The following is a 15844-nucleotide window of genomic DNA, read 5'->3' on the forward strand; positions in this document are numbered from 1 at the left end:
CGTCTACCTTTTCAATGGCTTCAGGGCTGCGAGGGACGTTTATGGATGAAATACTATATGAGGAAACTGCCTTAATTGCCGTCTGGAATAGGTTTGAATTGATTGTCGTTTCGGTGAATCCTAGCTCTGCAGTTATCCTCATTGCGAAAACCTCTGCTTGAAATAAGCTGCAATGGTCAGGTAGCCTTACTGTCCGCCTGACGTTCAGTTCCCGGCAGTGAATCCCGGTACCCACTCCGGTAACCAAGGGTTTCATTCCCTTGCGCCATCCTTCCTCCTTAATCGCTGTGCAAAAAGTTCGTTTCCACTTAAAGATAGGTGCCATGAAGTCTGTGCTGCTTGTGATTTCCGCCCCAATTAAGCGGCGCCCAAAGGTTCTGAAATTGAATTACCCTATGACCGTCAATCTACGGATTTCCCAGCACATCGACCAATGGGCGAAAAACTAAGGGTTTTTAAAGCGCAGCCTTCGAAGTGGACCACAGCGCTCCCGCGATGCACCTTCTACATTGGCCCGAGGCATAAGGACTTTTTTGCGGCATTCCAAACCACCAAAGCGCCATAGAGCAGTATTGGGCTGACTATTGCTGTGTATCACCAATGCATCAGAGCAGGTGACAAACCCCAAGTGACTCCCAGCATTCTTTTACATGCACTGGCCTTCTTCTCTCTTTCTTCAACATTGCGCATCCACAGCTGCTTACTATCCAATACTACTCCCAAACACTTTGTATGGTCTTTCGGTCCTCGGGGATCTCCACACTGGGACCTTATATCTTTTTGTGACTAAACCACTGAACAAATTGACAAAAATAAACTTCGGTGTGTTGGTGAAGCACGAAAAACTATAGGACGAGTAGCATGTGCAAAATGTGATGTGGGTTTATGTTTGAAATGTTTTGCTACTTTTCATACTAAAAATTAACTTCTTCATCATCTGTGCACGTAGAATAAGCATATATTATCAACAAATGTATTAAAACTTATAAACAATGTTTCTATTACTTCATATTTTAACCAAATACTGCCCTATAACAATCCATCTGGAACACGCCCCGTGTTGCCATATGGCAACGGCCGATCTCGGGAGAACTATGCTACTCCCAAAGCTTTAGTCATATTTTTTCCTTTACTTTAACGCTACTTTTACCCTGTATATAGATGAAACCAAAAAAAATCGAAAAATAATTAATCTGGGACAATCTGGGTTAAATTCGTATATCTATATATATAAAATGGTGTGAAAAATGTATAGTAATTCATCAATTGAGAACGGTTGGGCCGATTTGGCATGGTAAAATAGAAAATTCTGGAAAAGTCGGAAAAATCCAGAAGAACGCGAAATATTTGAATTTTTTCGACGAAATTTTGTATTTTATCGCATGATTTGATNATTCCAGGGAAGACTGGTGGCGTTTTTTTTCATTCCCATCTGCTATTTCATTACCCTAGATTCCCTTGTGACCGGGCACCCAATAGATATGTAGCCTTTTGTCAGCGTCTACCTTTTCAATGGCTTCAGGGCTGCGAGGGACGTTTATGGATGAAATACTATATGAGGAAACTGCCTTAATTGCCGTCTGGAATAGGTTTGAATTGATTGTCGTTTCGGTGAATCCTAGCTCTGCAGTTATCCTCATTGCGAAAACCTCTGCTTGAAATAAGCTGCAATGGTCAGGTAGCCTTACTGTCCGCCTGACGTTCAGTTCCCGGCAGTGAATCCCGGTACCCACTCCGGTAACCAAGGGTTTCATTCCCTTGCGCCATCCTTCCTCCTTAATCGCTGTGCAAAAAGTTCGTTTCCACTTAAAGATAGGTGCCATGAAGTCTGTGCTGCTTGTGATTTCCGCCCCAATTAAGCGGCGCCCAAAGGTTCTGAAATTGAATTACCCTATGACCGTCAATCTACGGATTTCCCAGCACATCGACCAATGGGCGAAAAACTAAGGGTTTTTAAAGCGCAGCCTTCGAAGTGGACCACAGCGCTCCCGCGATGCACCTTCTACATTGGCCCGAGGCATAAGGACTTTTTTGCGGCATTCCAAACCACCAAAGCGCCATAGAGCAGTATTGGGCTGACTATTGCTGTGTATCACCAATGCATCAGAGCAGGTGACAAACCCCAAGTGACTCCCAGCATTCTTTTACATGCACTGGCCTTCTTCTCTCTTTCTTCAACATTGCGCATCCACAGCTGCTTACTATCCAATACTACTCCCAAACACTTTGTATGGTCTTTCGGTCCTCGGGGATCTCCACACTGGGACCTTATATCTTTTTGTGACTAAACCACTGAACAAATTGACAAAAATAAACTTCGGTGTGTTGGTGAAGCACGAAAAACTATAGGACGAGTAGCATGTGCAAAATGTGATGTGGGTTTATGTTTGAAATGTTTTGCTACTTTTCATACTAAAAATTAACTTCTTCATCATCTGTGCACGTAGAATAAGCATATATTATCAACAAATGTATTAAAACTTATAAACAATGTTTCTATTACTTCATATTTTAACCAAATACTGCCCTATAACAATCCATCTGGAACACGCCCCGTGTTGCCATATGGCAACGGCCGATCTCGGGAGAACTATGCTACTCCCAAAGCTTTAGTCATATTTTTTCCTTTACTTTAACGCTACTTTTACCCTGTATATAGATGAAACCAAAAAAAATCGAAAAATAATTAATCTGGGACAATCTGGGTTAAATTCGTATATCTATATATATAAAATGGTGTGAAAAATGTATAGTAATTCATCAATTGAGAACGGTTGGGCCGATTTGGCATGGTAAAATAGAAAATTCTGGAAAAGTCGGAAAAATCCAGAAGAACGCGAAATATTTGAATTTTTTCGACGAAATTTTGTATTTTATCGCATGATTTGATGATTTTGGACAATGTTAAGGTGGAAAATTTGTTGTGAAGCTTGGAAAATTTCGGATAATTGTGAAATTCATTGCGAACATGACTCAATTGGGAACAATATGTTTCCTAACCATAAGGAGTGCATTTGGTACGTAGGTAGCCTTTTGCCTAAATTAGCATATAGGATCCATTTTTCCCGTTAAGTGGACCAGGGACCGATCTATTCGAAAAAGTCTTATTTATGGTCCGATTTGCTTGAAATTTGGCACGTAGGTAGCTTATTGTCTGGGTTAAAATATAGGATACTTTTTCTGATAGGTGGACCAGATACCGATCTATTGGAAAAAATCTTATTTATGGTGCGACTTAGCTTATTGTCAGGGTTAAAATATTGGATACTTTTTTCTGATAGTTGGAATAGGGACCGATCTATACGAGACCATAAAGGTCTGATTTGCTTGAAATGCGATACCCGTATTATAGATATGCGTAGAATAAAATTTAATCATTGTTTTACAGTTCGAAAGGTGTTTGAAGGCGCCGCAAACATGCGAGTATTGGCTAATTAACAATAGTTTTACACACGCCAACAAAAATAGAAACAAATTTGATGCAGCTAATGTTCATGCTATTTTTGACGTAAGCATAAAGTTTCCGTCAACTCCAGATTTTAAGAAAAACAAGGTCAGTGTCAAAGAATCGCGATTTTGCAATATTTGAGAAGCTCTAGCAAAGAAACAAAGGGTGGTGGAACCTCCCACTTAGGCTTAGATTAAAGAAAGAAAATCTCGGCTACTATCCCTGCAAATTCCTGCACCTTTGCTTTATGGTCACTTATAGTTATTTGTTGAACAGGAAAAACTGATTTTGGGAAGTTTGAGTACCTACCGCAATTAAGCAAAATTCCACTTAGGCTTAAATTAAGGCTTGGACTTCTGACTTCAATCCCTGAAAATACCATTCCTGCACCTTGACCCTGCGGTCCTTGCTTTACGTTGACTAAACAGAATGTGTATCAATGATACTCACCAGTTTGGAAATTGCCACCAACTAGACTATACAGATTCAAGAACGATTCACTATCGAGCCGCAAGGACTTCTTCCCGGTATAACGCTTTCATCAGGTTATTTAAGACGGTAATGGAGGATATGCCTTCTGTCGACCACAAAACCAAACGTGAACGTGAATTGCTGGCGAAAACGTTGGACCAAATATTTCAATAAAAAAATTAATTTTGGGCGGGACGAAGTTCGCCGGGTNCGCAGTGAAATGCCAAACCAGCCAGTGTAAATACTAGTTCATTAACTAGTATGTGCCAAAGCGACGGCCTACCATTTCGGCGATTTCGAACAACTTATGCGATCAGCGACATCTGTCTTTGAATAGGCACAACCAAAACTAAAATGCGGTTAATTGCTTTCATCGTAAATGTCGGCTGTGGCGTCGAGTGAAGACTACCGATTCTGGTTCTGAGATCTCAGGTTCGAGTGCGCGTGGAGGTTGTTAAAGTAAAGTAAGTGAATTAATTTCAATAATTATTTCAATTTAAATATAAAATAAAAATTGTACATAAATTAAATTTGAGTTGGAAAAACCTAAATACTCAAATACCATAAAAAATTAAAAGAAATAATTTTTCTTTTTAAAACAATAAATAACAAAAATTACACAAGAGACATAAATGAAAAAAAAAATAATAATAAAAAAAAATTTGCTCACTGAGATTCGAACTCGGATCTCTTGATTTGGCGTGCCAAAGTTTTACTCTGTCGACCATTGCCACTGTTGCAGCGCCGCGAGCAAAATGACATACTTATGCTTTTCACGGGGGATGGATAGGCAGTCTATCCCGTCATCTGGTATGATGCTACTAGTATTTCTACTGGTGGCGTGCTGATGCAGGAGCGGACAATTAGCATCTCCTATGACATCGCCATGTTAAAAATACCAGTCGCTAACATTGAAAAAGGATACAACGTGAACTAGTTGGGCTGAAATGCAAACTGGTAGCATTCTGGTTCACAACTGGTAGCTTTCCCTGCAGGGAACATTTAATGAAAAATGCATTTAGATTTATGTTCGAAAGTCTGGAATATTTACGTATTTATTTTTGCTTTTAATTAATACTCAAAAAATTTAACACTAATTATTGGCAAATCTAAGGCTGTTAAATAAAAATGTGTAATATATTAAAGTGCACTTAATCAAAAGTTTTTTTATTGTATATTCATGAATTCATTTCATTTTTTTACTGCCAATGTAGTGGTTTTGGTCCATAATTGGACTAGCATTTTTCTGCCTATTTTTAACTAGTATGAGACTGGTATATTTCTGACCGAAATCTGACAATTTCCATCTCGTAGGACATCCCCATGTTAAAAATACCAGTTGATTGCATGGAAAAAAGATAGTTGGGCATGCGGTTCATACTAGTTGTGAGGTAGTTTACAACTAGTACATTTGACTACAGGGTACATGTCTGCATAGCAAATTTCAAGTTCACGTTCCTTATGGGTCCGAAGTTATGGCGGATTAAAAATTCCACGCCTATGGGATTTGACACGCCCCCTATTACAAACTGATTTATTTAAACTACCTACCATAGACATGTCTTCGTACCAAACTTCAAGTACTTGGGACTTATGGTTCCGAAGTTATAGCTGATTAAAAATTTCAAGCCTAAAGGAGGTGCCACGTCCCCTTGTAAAATTGACGGTGTACTTGCAAATAACGACATATTTTTAACTTTCCCGTGGTAAAAACAAATAAGTGTGCAAAGTTTCGTGCGATTCCGTGTCGCGGTTCAAAAGTCATAAGGTAATAAACAAAGGGACATTTATGTACATGTAGTAATATGTATAGATTTTTGTATTCAGTAACAAAATAACATAAAACAACCAAATAACAAAATTTCGTTAAATAATACAAAAAGTTGAGTAAAGCAATTCATTTTTGCATAAGTGGGATCAATTAAAAATTTTCTTATTAATATGATAACACACACAGGCCAACAAAAATGGAAAACAATTTTGTAACCTAAAATGTTAAAGCTGTTTTTGATAGACTTTTCATGCTGATTACGAATCCGTAAGTAAAAAGTTTCCATCACGTCCATATTTTGAGAAAAACGTGGTCAAAGTATCAAAAAATCGCGTTTTTTGCAATATTTGAGAAGCTCTATCAAAAAAAAAAACAAAAGGTGATAGAACCTTACACTCCGGCCTTAATTAAAGCTAGAACTCTCGACTACTATCCCTGAAAATACCATTCCTGGACCTTGGCTTGATGGTCACTTATAGTCACTAAGTATAGTAAGTGTAAGGTTCTATCACCTTTTGTTTTTTTGCTAGAGCTTCTCAAATATTGCAAAAAACGCGATTTTTTGATACTTTGACCACGTTTTTCTCAAAATCTGGACGCGATGGAAACTTTATACTTACGGATTCGTAATCAGCATGAACAAGTCTATCAAAAACAGCTTTAACATTTCAGGTTACAAAATTGTTTGCAATTTTTGTTGGCCTGTGTTATATGAGTAGTCTTCAATAACGGTTCGAAATGGACAGCTTTGGCATATGCGGATAATACGTTCCAAATACAGGAACCTGCCGCACTCAAAATACTTATACTTAGTTTCTAGAATTGTTTTAGCAAACATCTTCACATCGTTTTATTGTCAATTCAGTTCTGGTATAACAAAGTGCACGTTTAAATTGTTACAAAATGCCGTTGATTTTGAATTTTTTTGTTGACCGTGTCGCTTATTTCCTTCCATACAAAGTACATATGTTCGAAAAAAATTTTAAAGGGGAAAATACAGAAAACTATCTACAAAAAAATTACCACAAATCAACTGCATTTTATACCCATTTTAAACTTGCACTTTGTAATAATAGAATTGAATGCGTATAGCCCATTGAATTAAAATGTACAAAAAAGTTCTCGAAAAGCTACACTTTTACTAACATCGGCCTCACAGACCGAATCAGTGGAAAAGGAATAAAATTCGTGTCAGCAGCGAGCAACCTAAAAACTCAGTTAGTCTCGACTTAACTTAATTTAACTTACCATACGAAATCATCAATGATTACTTAACACGTCAACTTAAGCCAGAAGCGGAAATATTTGGTTTTTGTATTTTCTTTTTTAGCTGTTTGAGAGTTTACCGCCTAAAATGCCACATCAAAAAAATTCATGCAAAAGAATATGTTTGTGTTTATGTATTTTTTAAGAAATACAAAAAAGAGAATCTGGCAAGCATGATTCTCTCACCGCCCTCAATTTCCGTAAGGCCGTAACTTAAGACTCTAAAATCTACAGGTTCTTAAGTTGCTTACGGTAAGTTAAGTTTTAACTAACCGCCAACACATTAAGTTAAAAATATTAAGTTAAGTTAAGTTACTGAAATTAAGTCTAGACTAACTGAGCTTTAAAGCGACAGCAACAAGATCATTGATTAACCGTAACATTAACAAGTAAGAAAGTCTCAGTTTGGGCGGAGTCGAGCATAAAATACATGGCGTAAGTATTAAATATATGTTTTTCACCTTACCGAAAGCTACCGCTACTTGGTAAGCCGGGGTGTATCAATTTTGAGTAAATTATCGTCTCTAAATTTCGAAATATTGAAGTTTTAAGCATTTCTGAAATTTACCGTTATNAAAGCGACAGCAACAAGATCATTGATTAACCGTAACATTAACAAGTAAGAAAGTCTCAGTTTGGGCGGAGTCGAGCATAAAATACATGGCGTAAGTATTAAATATATGTTTTTCACCTTACCGAAAGCTACCGCTACTTGGTAAGCCGGGGTGTATCAATTTTGAGTAAATTATCGTCTCTAAATTTCGAAATATTGAAGTTTTAAGCATTTCTGAAATTTACCGTTATTTGAAAAGCAGCCGTAATTTTAGACCGATTTCAATAATTTTCAACGTTTTGCTTTTATATGGCAAGCACAATAACTATACCGAGTTTGGTTGAACAGCTACCGAAATCATAAGTGGGCGGTGCCACGCCCATTTTCCAAAATTTTATCATAAACGTATTTCTTGGTAAAGAATTGTTGCAAGCATCAATTTTGAATAAATTAGCTTTAATATTTACGATTTATCGAAGATTTTGTATTTCTCTACATTACCGTTATATGGGATGTGTGCGTCGTTATTGTCCGATTTTAAACATTTTCAGCCATTTAGAATTGTACCGAGGCCAACAAGTATGCCAATTTTGGAAGAAATTGGTGTAGCGGTTACCAAGATATACACATGCAACCATAAGTGGGCGTGGCTACGCCCATTTCCCAAAAAATTTTAATATTCTTATTTTTCATCTGAAAATTATTGTAAATATCAATTTTGAGTGAATTATCTTCAGTACTTAGTAGGCGTGGTTACAGTCCGATTTCGCCCGTTTTCAATACCAGCCTACCTTGGATAAATGGAAACCTACATACCAAATTTNATTTTAATATTCTTATTTTTCATCTGAAAATTATTGTAAATATCAATTTTGAGTGAATTATCTTCAGTACTTAGTAGGCGTGGTTACAGTCCGATTTCGCCCGTTTTCAATACCAGCCTACCTTGGATAAATGGAAACCTACATACCAAATTTCGTTGAGATATCGCAACGTTATCGTGTACACGGACGGACGGACGGACAGATAGACATGACTTAATCGACTTCTCTATGCATTCTGAGCATTTATCTATACATTTGTCTATATCTATCTCGATTCGTTTTGGCTGTTACAAACAACCGTTATGTGAACAAAATTAATATACCCTTGTGCACAAGTGCGCTCGGGTATAAAAATACCAGTTCATTAGCTAGTATGAGCTAAAGCGAGTTTTCGAAAGTTCTCGTTCTGAGGTCGCAGGTTCGATTCCGCTTGGAGGTGGTTAAGATTTTTCAAATTAAATCCATGTAAGTTAATATACGTAATTAATTAAATTTAAATATAAATTACAAATTTGGTAATCTAATTTCATTTCAGCAAAAACATGCAAAGAAATAATTGTGGCATGAATATTAGATGAAATAAAAGAAAATCTTTAAAAAACACATATGGTACCGTTTATTTTTGGCATCTTGTTTGTTGACGCTGTTCCGTATTATTTTTTTCCATACAAAGTATGTTCGATAAAAAAATTGACAAAACCAACGGTATGTTTGCACTCCAAATTTGCACTTTATTATTCCAAAATTTAATGGGAAACAAAACTGCTTACTTAAATTTTGTCTAAAATGATGATTAAACGCTAGAAATGTTGGTCAAACTTTACAGAATTCTCATAATTTTTGCACAAAGTCTGAATTTTGGATTTACAAGGTGTTGTATACAAGGTTATGTATACATTCATAATAAAAATAATAAACGTTAAATAAACTAAAGAAAAAGTGCTAAAACTTGCTTAAATCCCAGTTCTTATTTGGTTCACTATACATATGTATATACATACATGCACATATTAATGGTCGTAAATAGCGTTACATACATATTTACATATTTATTCCTGGATACATATATACAAATCAGCTTTTGTACCTGACCTTGAACTTATTTTCGCGATTTTCACTTCAATTGTAGTGTGTCTACCCTCTTAATTGCAACACTTTGTTTATCTCTAATGGGAAATTTGTATGTATTTTCCCACCCGCTTGCGTTTTCTTTTGTACTTGAATTTATTGTGGAGTAAAAAGCTAAAAAAAATTTACAAAACAAAGTGTTCTCACGGCTAAATAGACAGATAATATTCACTGTTGTTAACCTCGGACAAAACAGCAATGTCAATGATAGACTTTCCGGAGTTTAAAAAAACGCCAACCGAAAGCAAAAGTTTTGCTTAGTATTCTATTTCGTTACATAAGGGGAGCTCGCGATTTGTAGCACTTTAGGTGCAAAGTTACAACGTAGCAACATATATTAACATATGTATGTGCTAGAGATGGACGCGTGTCGGGCTTTTGGCAGGGGTCTGCGAATTCGCGTGGATGCGGGGTGAAAATTTGCAAAAGGGAAAGACCGCACGGGGAAGTCGATTTCTACCTGACGCAATTCCTCACCGGGCATGGTTACTTCCGCGAATATCTTCATAGAATGGGCAGGGTAGACTCACCGTTCTGTCACTACTGTGGAAACGTCGAAGATAACGTATGTATAGTGTATATATTCTTCACTTGCGAGCACTTCTTGTCTTCGCGCAGAATGTTGGAAGAAAGATACGGAGACATAACCCCGAACAACGTAATTGGGCTAATGATCTCCAGTGCAGACAAGAGGGAAGCAGTTGCGAGATACGTGAAATTCGTACTCCGCTGCAAACGAGAAGACGGATGTCTACTTAGGACACTCGAATGAAACGCCCCTGCAAAAGAGCAGCCTTGAGGCTCAAGTAGCGCGCTCCTGCATCTGAAGACATGCAGAATTGCGGTACCAGATGCGGGATTCTTGCGCGGGCGGTGGGAGTTTGGGTTTTAGTGGGTAGCCCAACACGCTTCGGTGGGAGTCCCATACTCGGGGAAGGTAGTATAGAGACTGGCGCCCACGGCCAGTGCATCAAGCATTTCCCTCTCATACGAACACTAAAAAAAATTATTAGCGTTTACACGATATGTTAGTGTTTCGCCGAGATTCTCCTTCGATTTGTGGCGTGCGTCTTGATGTGGTCAAACAAAGGGGAGGCACCTTCAGTTTTACTTACTCGTAGACTCCAAAAGACCAACAAAATCAATAAGATACGTATGAAGCGACATTAGGTCTTCATTGATCGGATTAGGGATGGGTAGTGGGGAGTTTAAATTCGAATTTTTCCCAGTTTCGAACATTGCCCAACCATTCGATTATTCGGTTCGAAATTTGGTGGTGCAAATTCGATTTAATTCGAATTTTTTCGAATTCTCAAATAAATTTTTTACTAAAAATTTAAAAGTTTGTTTGTAAGAATGATATCTCAAATCGAAAAAGAGATTCAGTTGAACTTATATTAATGTGATTAACTATCCATATCGCTCTTCTTAGCTTCACCACCAAAAATAAATANCTAATGATCTCCAGTGCAGACAAGAGGGAAGCAGTTGCGAGATACGTGAAATTCGTACTCCGCTGCAAACGAGAGGACGGNGAACATTGCCCAACCATTCGATTATTCGGTTCGAAATTTGGTGGTGCAAATTCGATTTAATTCGAATTTTTTCGAATTCTCAAATAAATTTTTTACTAAAAATTTAAAAGTTTGTTTGTAAGAATGATATCTCAAATCGAAAAAGAGATTCAGTTGAACTTATATTAATGTGATTAACTATCCATATCGCTCTTCTTAGCTTCACCACCAAAAATAAATACAACTAAGTTTTTTTTTTCAAATAAATATCTCAAACAAATATCAGAAAAAAATCCTAAAATTTAGCAAATGGTGCATATGGAAACTAATTTTTTGGGACGTATGAAGTAATTTTTTTTATTTTTCTTGCTTTACAAAAACAAAAGAAATTTGTACATACTTCACGTTACATACTTATGCAATCATACGTAAGTTTATAACGAATAAAAAAGTCTTACATATAACGGCAACGAGATCTTTAAGTAAACAAGGAACAAAACAGATAACACTGTGATAGTTTTTTACAAACATTTTCAAAGACATGGGCTGAGCAGACGCTTTAACCCTATTTCGGGTATGGGGAAACGAACTTCATCATTAGTTTTTTAAGTTTTGCGCACGCATTCATACAACTTTTTGTTTTGAAAAATTTGCTCCTATGGACATTTTTCAGGTGTTATACCCTATTTTATGGTTTCTAACTTTTATCTGGTTGGTTGTATGGAAGACTTACCCAACATAATTATATTGGCTTATGAAAAGCTGTCTTGGCTTGTATATTGAACTAGAGGAATTGCCATTCAGCATCAGAAATTTTCTGCTTCAGCCAATCGGAAAGAGGCAAAAACTTACATTTGACACTACAACTATCAAAATCAGGCTAATATATGAAATAAGCTAATTTTGTTTTATTTGACCAAGATTTAGCTATTAGCTTGTGATGGTTAAATAAAACATGCCTAAAGTTGTTTAGACCACCTCAGGCCTTGACTTTCGGGAGCATACCAAACTCCAGAGGTCTTTGACGCTTTTAGGTGAAAAATCCGAAAGCATTTTTGGATTGTCCATAAGCCTGATATACAGTTCAATGCGAGCGTGAGCGTGAGCTTTTTATTTTGACCAATATCTCAGTTATTACTCAACTTTTTGCTATAATTGAGACATGAAATAAAACATGCCTAAAGTTGTTTAGAACACCTCAGGCCTTGACTTTTGTGAGCATACCAAACTCCAGAGGTCTTTGACGCTTTTAGGTGAAAAATCCGAAAACATTTTTGGATTGTCCATAAGCCTGATATACAGTTCAATTCGAGCGTGAGCGTGAGCTTTTTATTTTGACCAATATCTTAGTTATTACTCAACTTTTTGCTATAATTGAGACATGAAAAGATAGAGAATTAAAATATCTTTCAGAATTATTGAATAAAAACTAATTTAAAATGCATAATATGCCTTTTTTCGAGCGCATACTCAACTGTGTGTACGCAAAGCATTCGCATGTGAACGGCAAGTTTTGACAGATGTGTGTGAGCGTCCATAAGAATACAAATGGAACTGACCAAAGTCAGTTTTTATGATGTATTTGACACCAAAAGAACAAAGATAAATTGAATATTGCAATATGGGTATCAAACTGAAGGGGTTTAGGAAATTTTATTGCCGAAAATATTTTTAGGGAGGGCTGCCACCTGTTTTAAAAATTTTATTGTAATTAATTGATAAAATAAATGAAATCTATATCTACATCTATACATATAATAAAATTCAGGTCGACCTTATAGATATTAAAGAAAAATTAATATGGTGTGTTTTTATTAAAGCTACAGAAGCCAAATAAACAATTTTTAGAATCTTTGAATCTCTGCCTGTCGGAATATTTGTACGCGGATCAGTCGAAAACATGGAATTGAATGCAGTTTTCACCGATGTATCGCTAGAGATCTAGCTTCCAATATAGAAGAAAAAATTAGAGAGTTGCCAGCTGTGTTTAAAATTTCAGTTTAGGTCAATTGATACGGTAAAGTGAATACTGCAATATGGCTGCCAAAAGAAAGATATTTACAAAGGCTTACAGCTGAAAATATTTTTGTGGAAGGTTGCCACCTATTTGAAAACTTTAATTTAATTTAATTGATAGCATAAATTAAATATTGAAATATTGGCATCAAACTAAAGAGGCTAGGAAATTTTAATGTTGAAAATATTTTTTAGGAATTTGCCAACTGATTGAAAAATTGTATTCATTAAAATTTGTAAAATAAATGAAATATTGCAATACGGATATTAAACTAAAGAGGATTAGGAAGCTTACTTTTGAAAATATTCTTGAAGCGGGTGCCACTTATTTGAAAACTTTAATTCAGTTAAATTTATAATAAAAACTAAGTGTTGCCATATGGGTATCAAACGAAAGTATTTGAGAATAATAAGAATGCAACAGGCCGATATCTGTATATAATAGATGTTAAAGAAAAATTAATAGGGGGTTTATTAGATCAATAGAAGCCAAATATAAAATTTTGGTATGTTTGTCTGTATGTTTGTAAGCGCATCACGCAAAAGCTAATGTATGGAGTTAAATTCAGTTTTCACCGATGTACATATTGCTAGAGCTCTAATTGAAAATATAGAATCCATTTTTTTTTTTTGTTTTAGTTTATCTTTGATCATTATTCCTGGGTATTTGAACGTATTAACTTTTTCCAGTGCGTCGTTGTTTATATTTTGAGTTAGCAACGGACCGTTCTCAAAATTTCGCCTTGATATAACCACAAACTTAATTTTTTATTTTTATTTTTGTGTGGAAGGTTTTTCGCTGAAAAAAATTAAAACTTTTCGTTGTTGCTGCCAAAAAATTAAGAAATCTGAGACGTCACGTTTTACAATTTCATACAGTTCTCTTTACTAAACGGCTGCATCGACTTGGTTCATATTTGGCAACAGCTTGAAAATAAATATTCTGACCAAAAATTTACTCGGTATGTAGCTCGGGTTATTCCTAAAATTCTTATACAGACTAAAACGTAAAAAACCAATATATCTCTAAAACCTATTACGCTGGGGAACTGAAACTTAGCACTGATGCATATATTACAAATGCATTGGAAAAAAGGGGCGTGGCTCCTTCCTTCCATACAAACTAAAATTCTCATATAGCTTATCTCTGGAACTGCCTACGCTAACGTCCTGAAATTCTACACAGCTACATATGTTATCAATACCGTAGTTATGGCGAAAAGTGGTAATTATTGGAAAGGCTGGCTCGATATACATTTACGTAAACGCGCAAGTATCATTCGATTGGGAACCATTTTCTCATAGATTTCTAAATCCCATTGAACTATTGTAACTTTGTCTTTAATTTTTTTGAATTTTTCACAAAGAATGGAGCTTTGCTTTTACGAGTTTCGCTATAAACTTTCCTATCTACATACCTATTTGCATAAAATGTTAGCCGTTTTCGTTGTTCGGAATAAACTCAAAAAACACTGAATAGAGTTCCGTCAGATTGTCGGAGGTTATCTTACATACATATATGGTCCAATTACATGCTACTAGAAAACTCGATAGGTGGTGCTGGAGTAGAGTTATTTATAAAAATTGTATTTATTAACCGATTTCGTTCAAATTTTAAATGTGAGCTATGTAGCTGTATGATGGAAAATTCGTTTGATTAAAATTTACCTGATTAGTGCCGCTGGAGTTAAGGTTGAAATTCAACACGTATTCATTTTATGGTAAGCAATGGTTTTGCAGAAAATGAACCCAATGGATGGCGCTGCAGACAAAATGTATAGAAACCCCGTGTGGTTGGTCTGATTTGGCACTATGTTTAAGTTATACGAATTTAGTTTTCAGATGCCTAAATGAAGGATGGGGTTAAGTTTTTCTGACGTTCTCATGCACGATCATGCGGTCTTGCATCTCCCCAGAAATCAGTTCATAAATTTTACCGCGAATTATAAAAGTGGTGAATTAACAAGAAAAGATCACCGTAGGTATATCAATTGCTTCATTTGAAAGATACTTAAGAGATCACTCGACTCATTTAGCAATGTACCGGAAAACTTTTCATCCTGTGGGACAGCGAGGATTCTTGTCCCTCCTATAACAGAAAACGCACTTCTGTGCTCTTGAGTTTCCCTATAAGAACTTTTATTGTAATACACATCGCACCAATGTTGTAGTTGCAAGATCATACAAAAAGATTACGCATGACTGGCAGAGATCTCACAGGTGGAAATAAGACCATCGGTAAAGCTCATGACACCGAAAGGGATTGGTATTCCATATGGTATCAAAGCGTTACTATTATTGGCCTATATGTGAGGCGGATACTGTGCCTTAGCGGTTTCAACTTAAATCAAAAATTTTGACTTTACAGACTAATTTTGTTTTTAAACGCTCTTTTGCATTGGCCAACGCAAAAGCTCTTATTAGGCGCCGCGAAGTAAGCGGTCATTGGCTAGTTTTAAATAAAATATGTTATTACGATATTTTGGCGATTCCTGATGAACAGTTTATTCTCGTCGTTCTGTGCAAACAGAATCGACAAATTTGGTAACCACAGGTGCATGGAAAGAAGTTCAGATCATCAACCTCCAAGGGCTCCATACAAAGCGGACATTCAACTACGTTTTCGTTGTTTTTCATATCTTTGGAGATTAATTCTTTCAACCAATCATTATCTACGCAAACTGCTAACGCTACAACGCAAACCCAAATATATATATATCCAGAGGGACCAACACCAATGCTATCACATTCTAAACTGCAGCCGCAGCAGCTACCACCACAACTGGACGCAGAAACAGTGACAGAAGTTATTATCAGTTTCGCTGTATTTCAGTGTCGCGAAAGAATAATATT

This window comes from Rhagoletis zephyria, unplaced genomic scaffold, assembly GCF_001687245.7.
Source record: "Rhagoletis zephyria isolate East Lansing unplaced genomic scaffold, Rhagoletis_zephyria_1.1 Rzeph_scaffold_02897, whole genome shotgun sequence".
Taxonomy (NCBI): Eukaryota; Metazoa; Arthropoda; class Insecta; order Diptera; family Tephritidae; genus Rhagoletis; species Rhagoletis zephyria.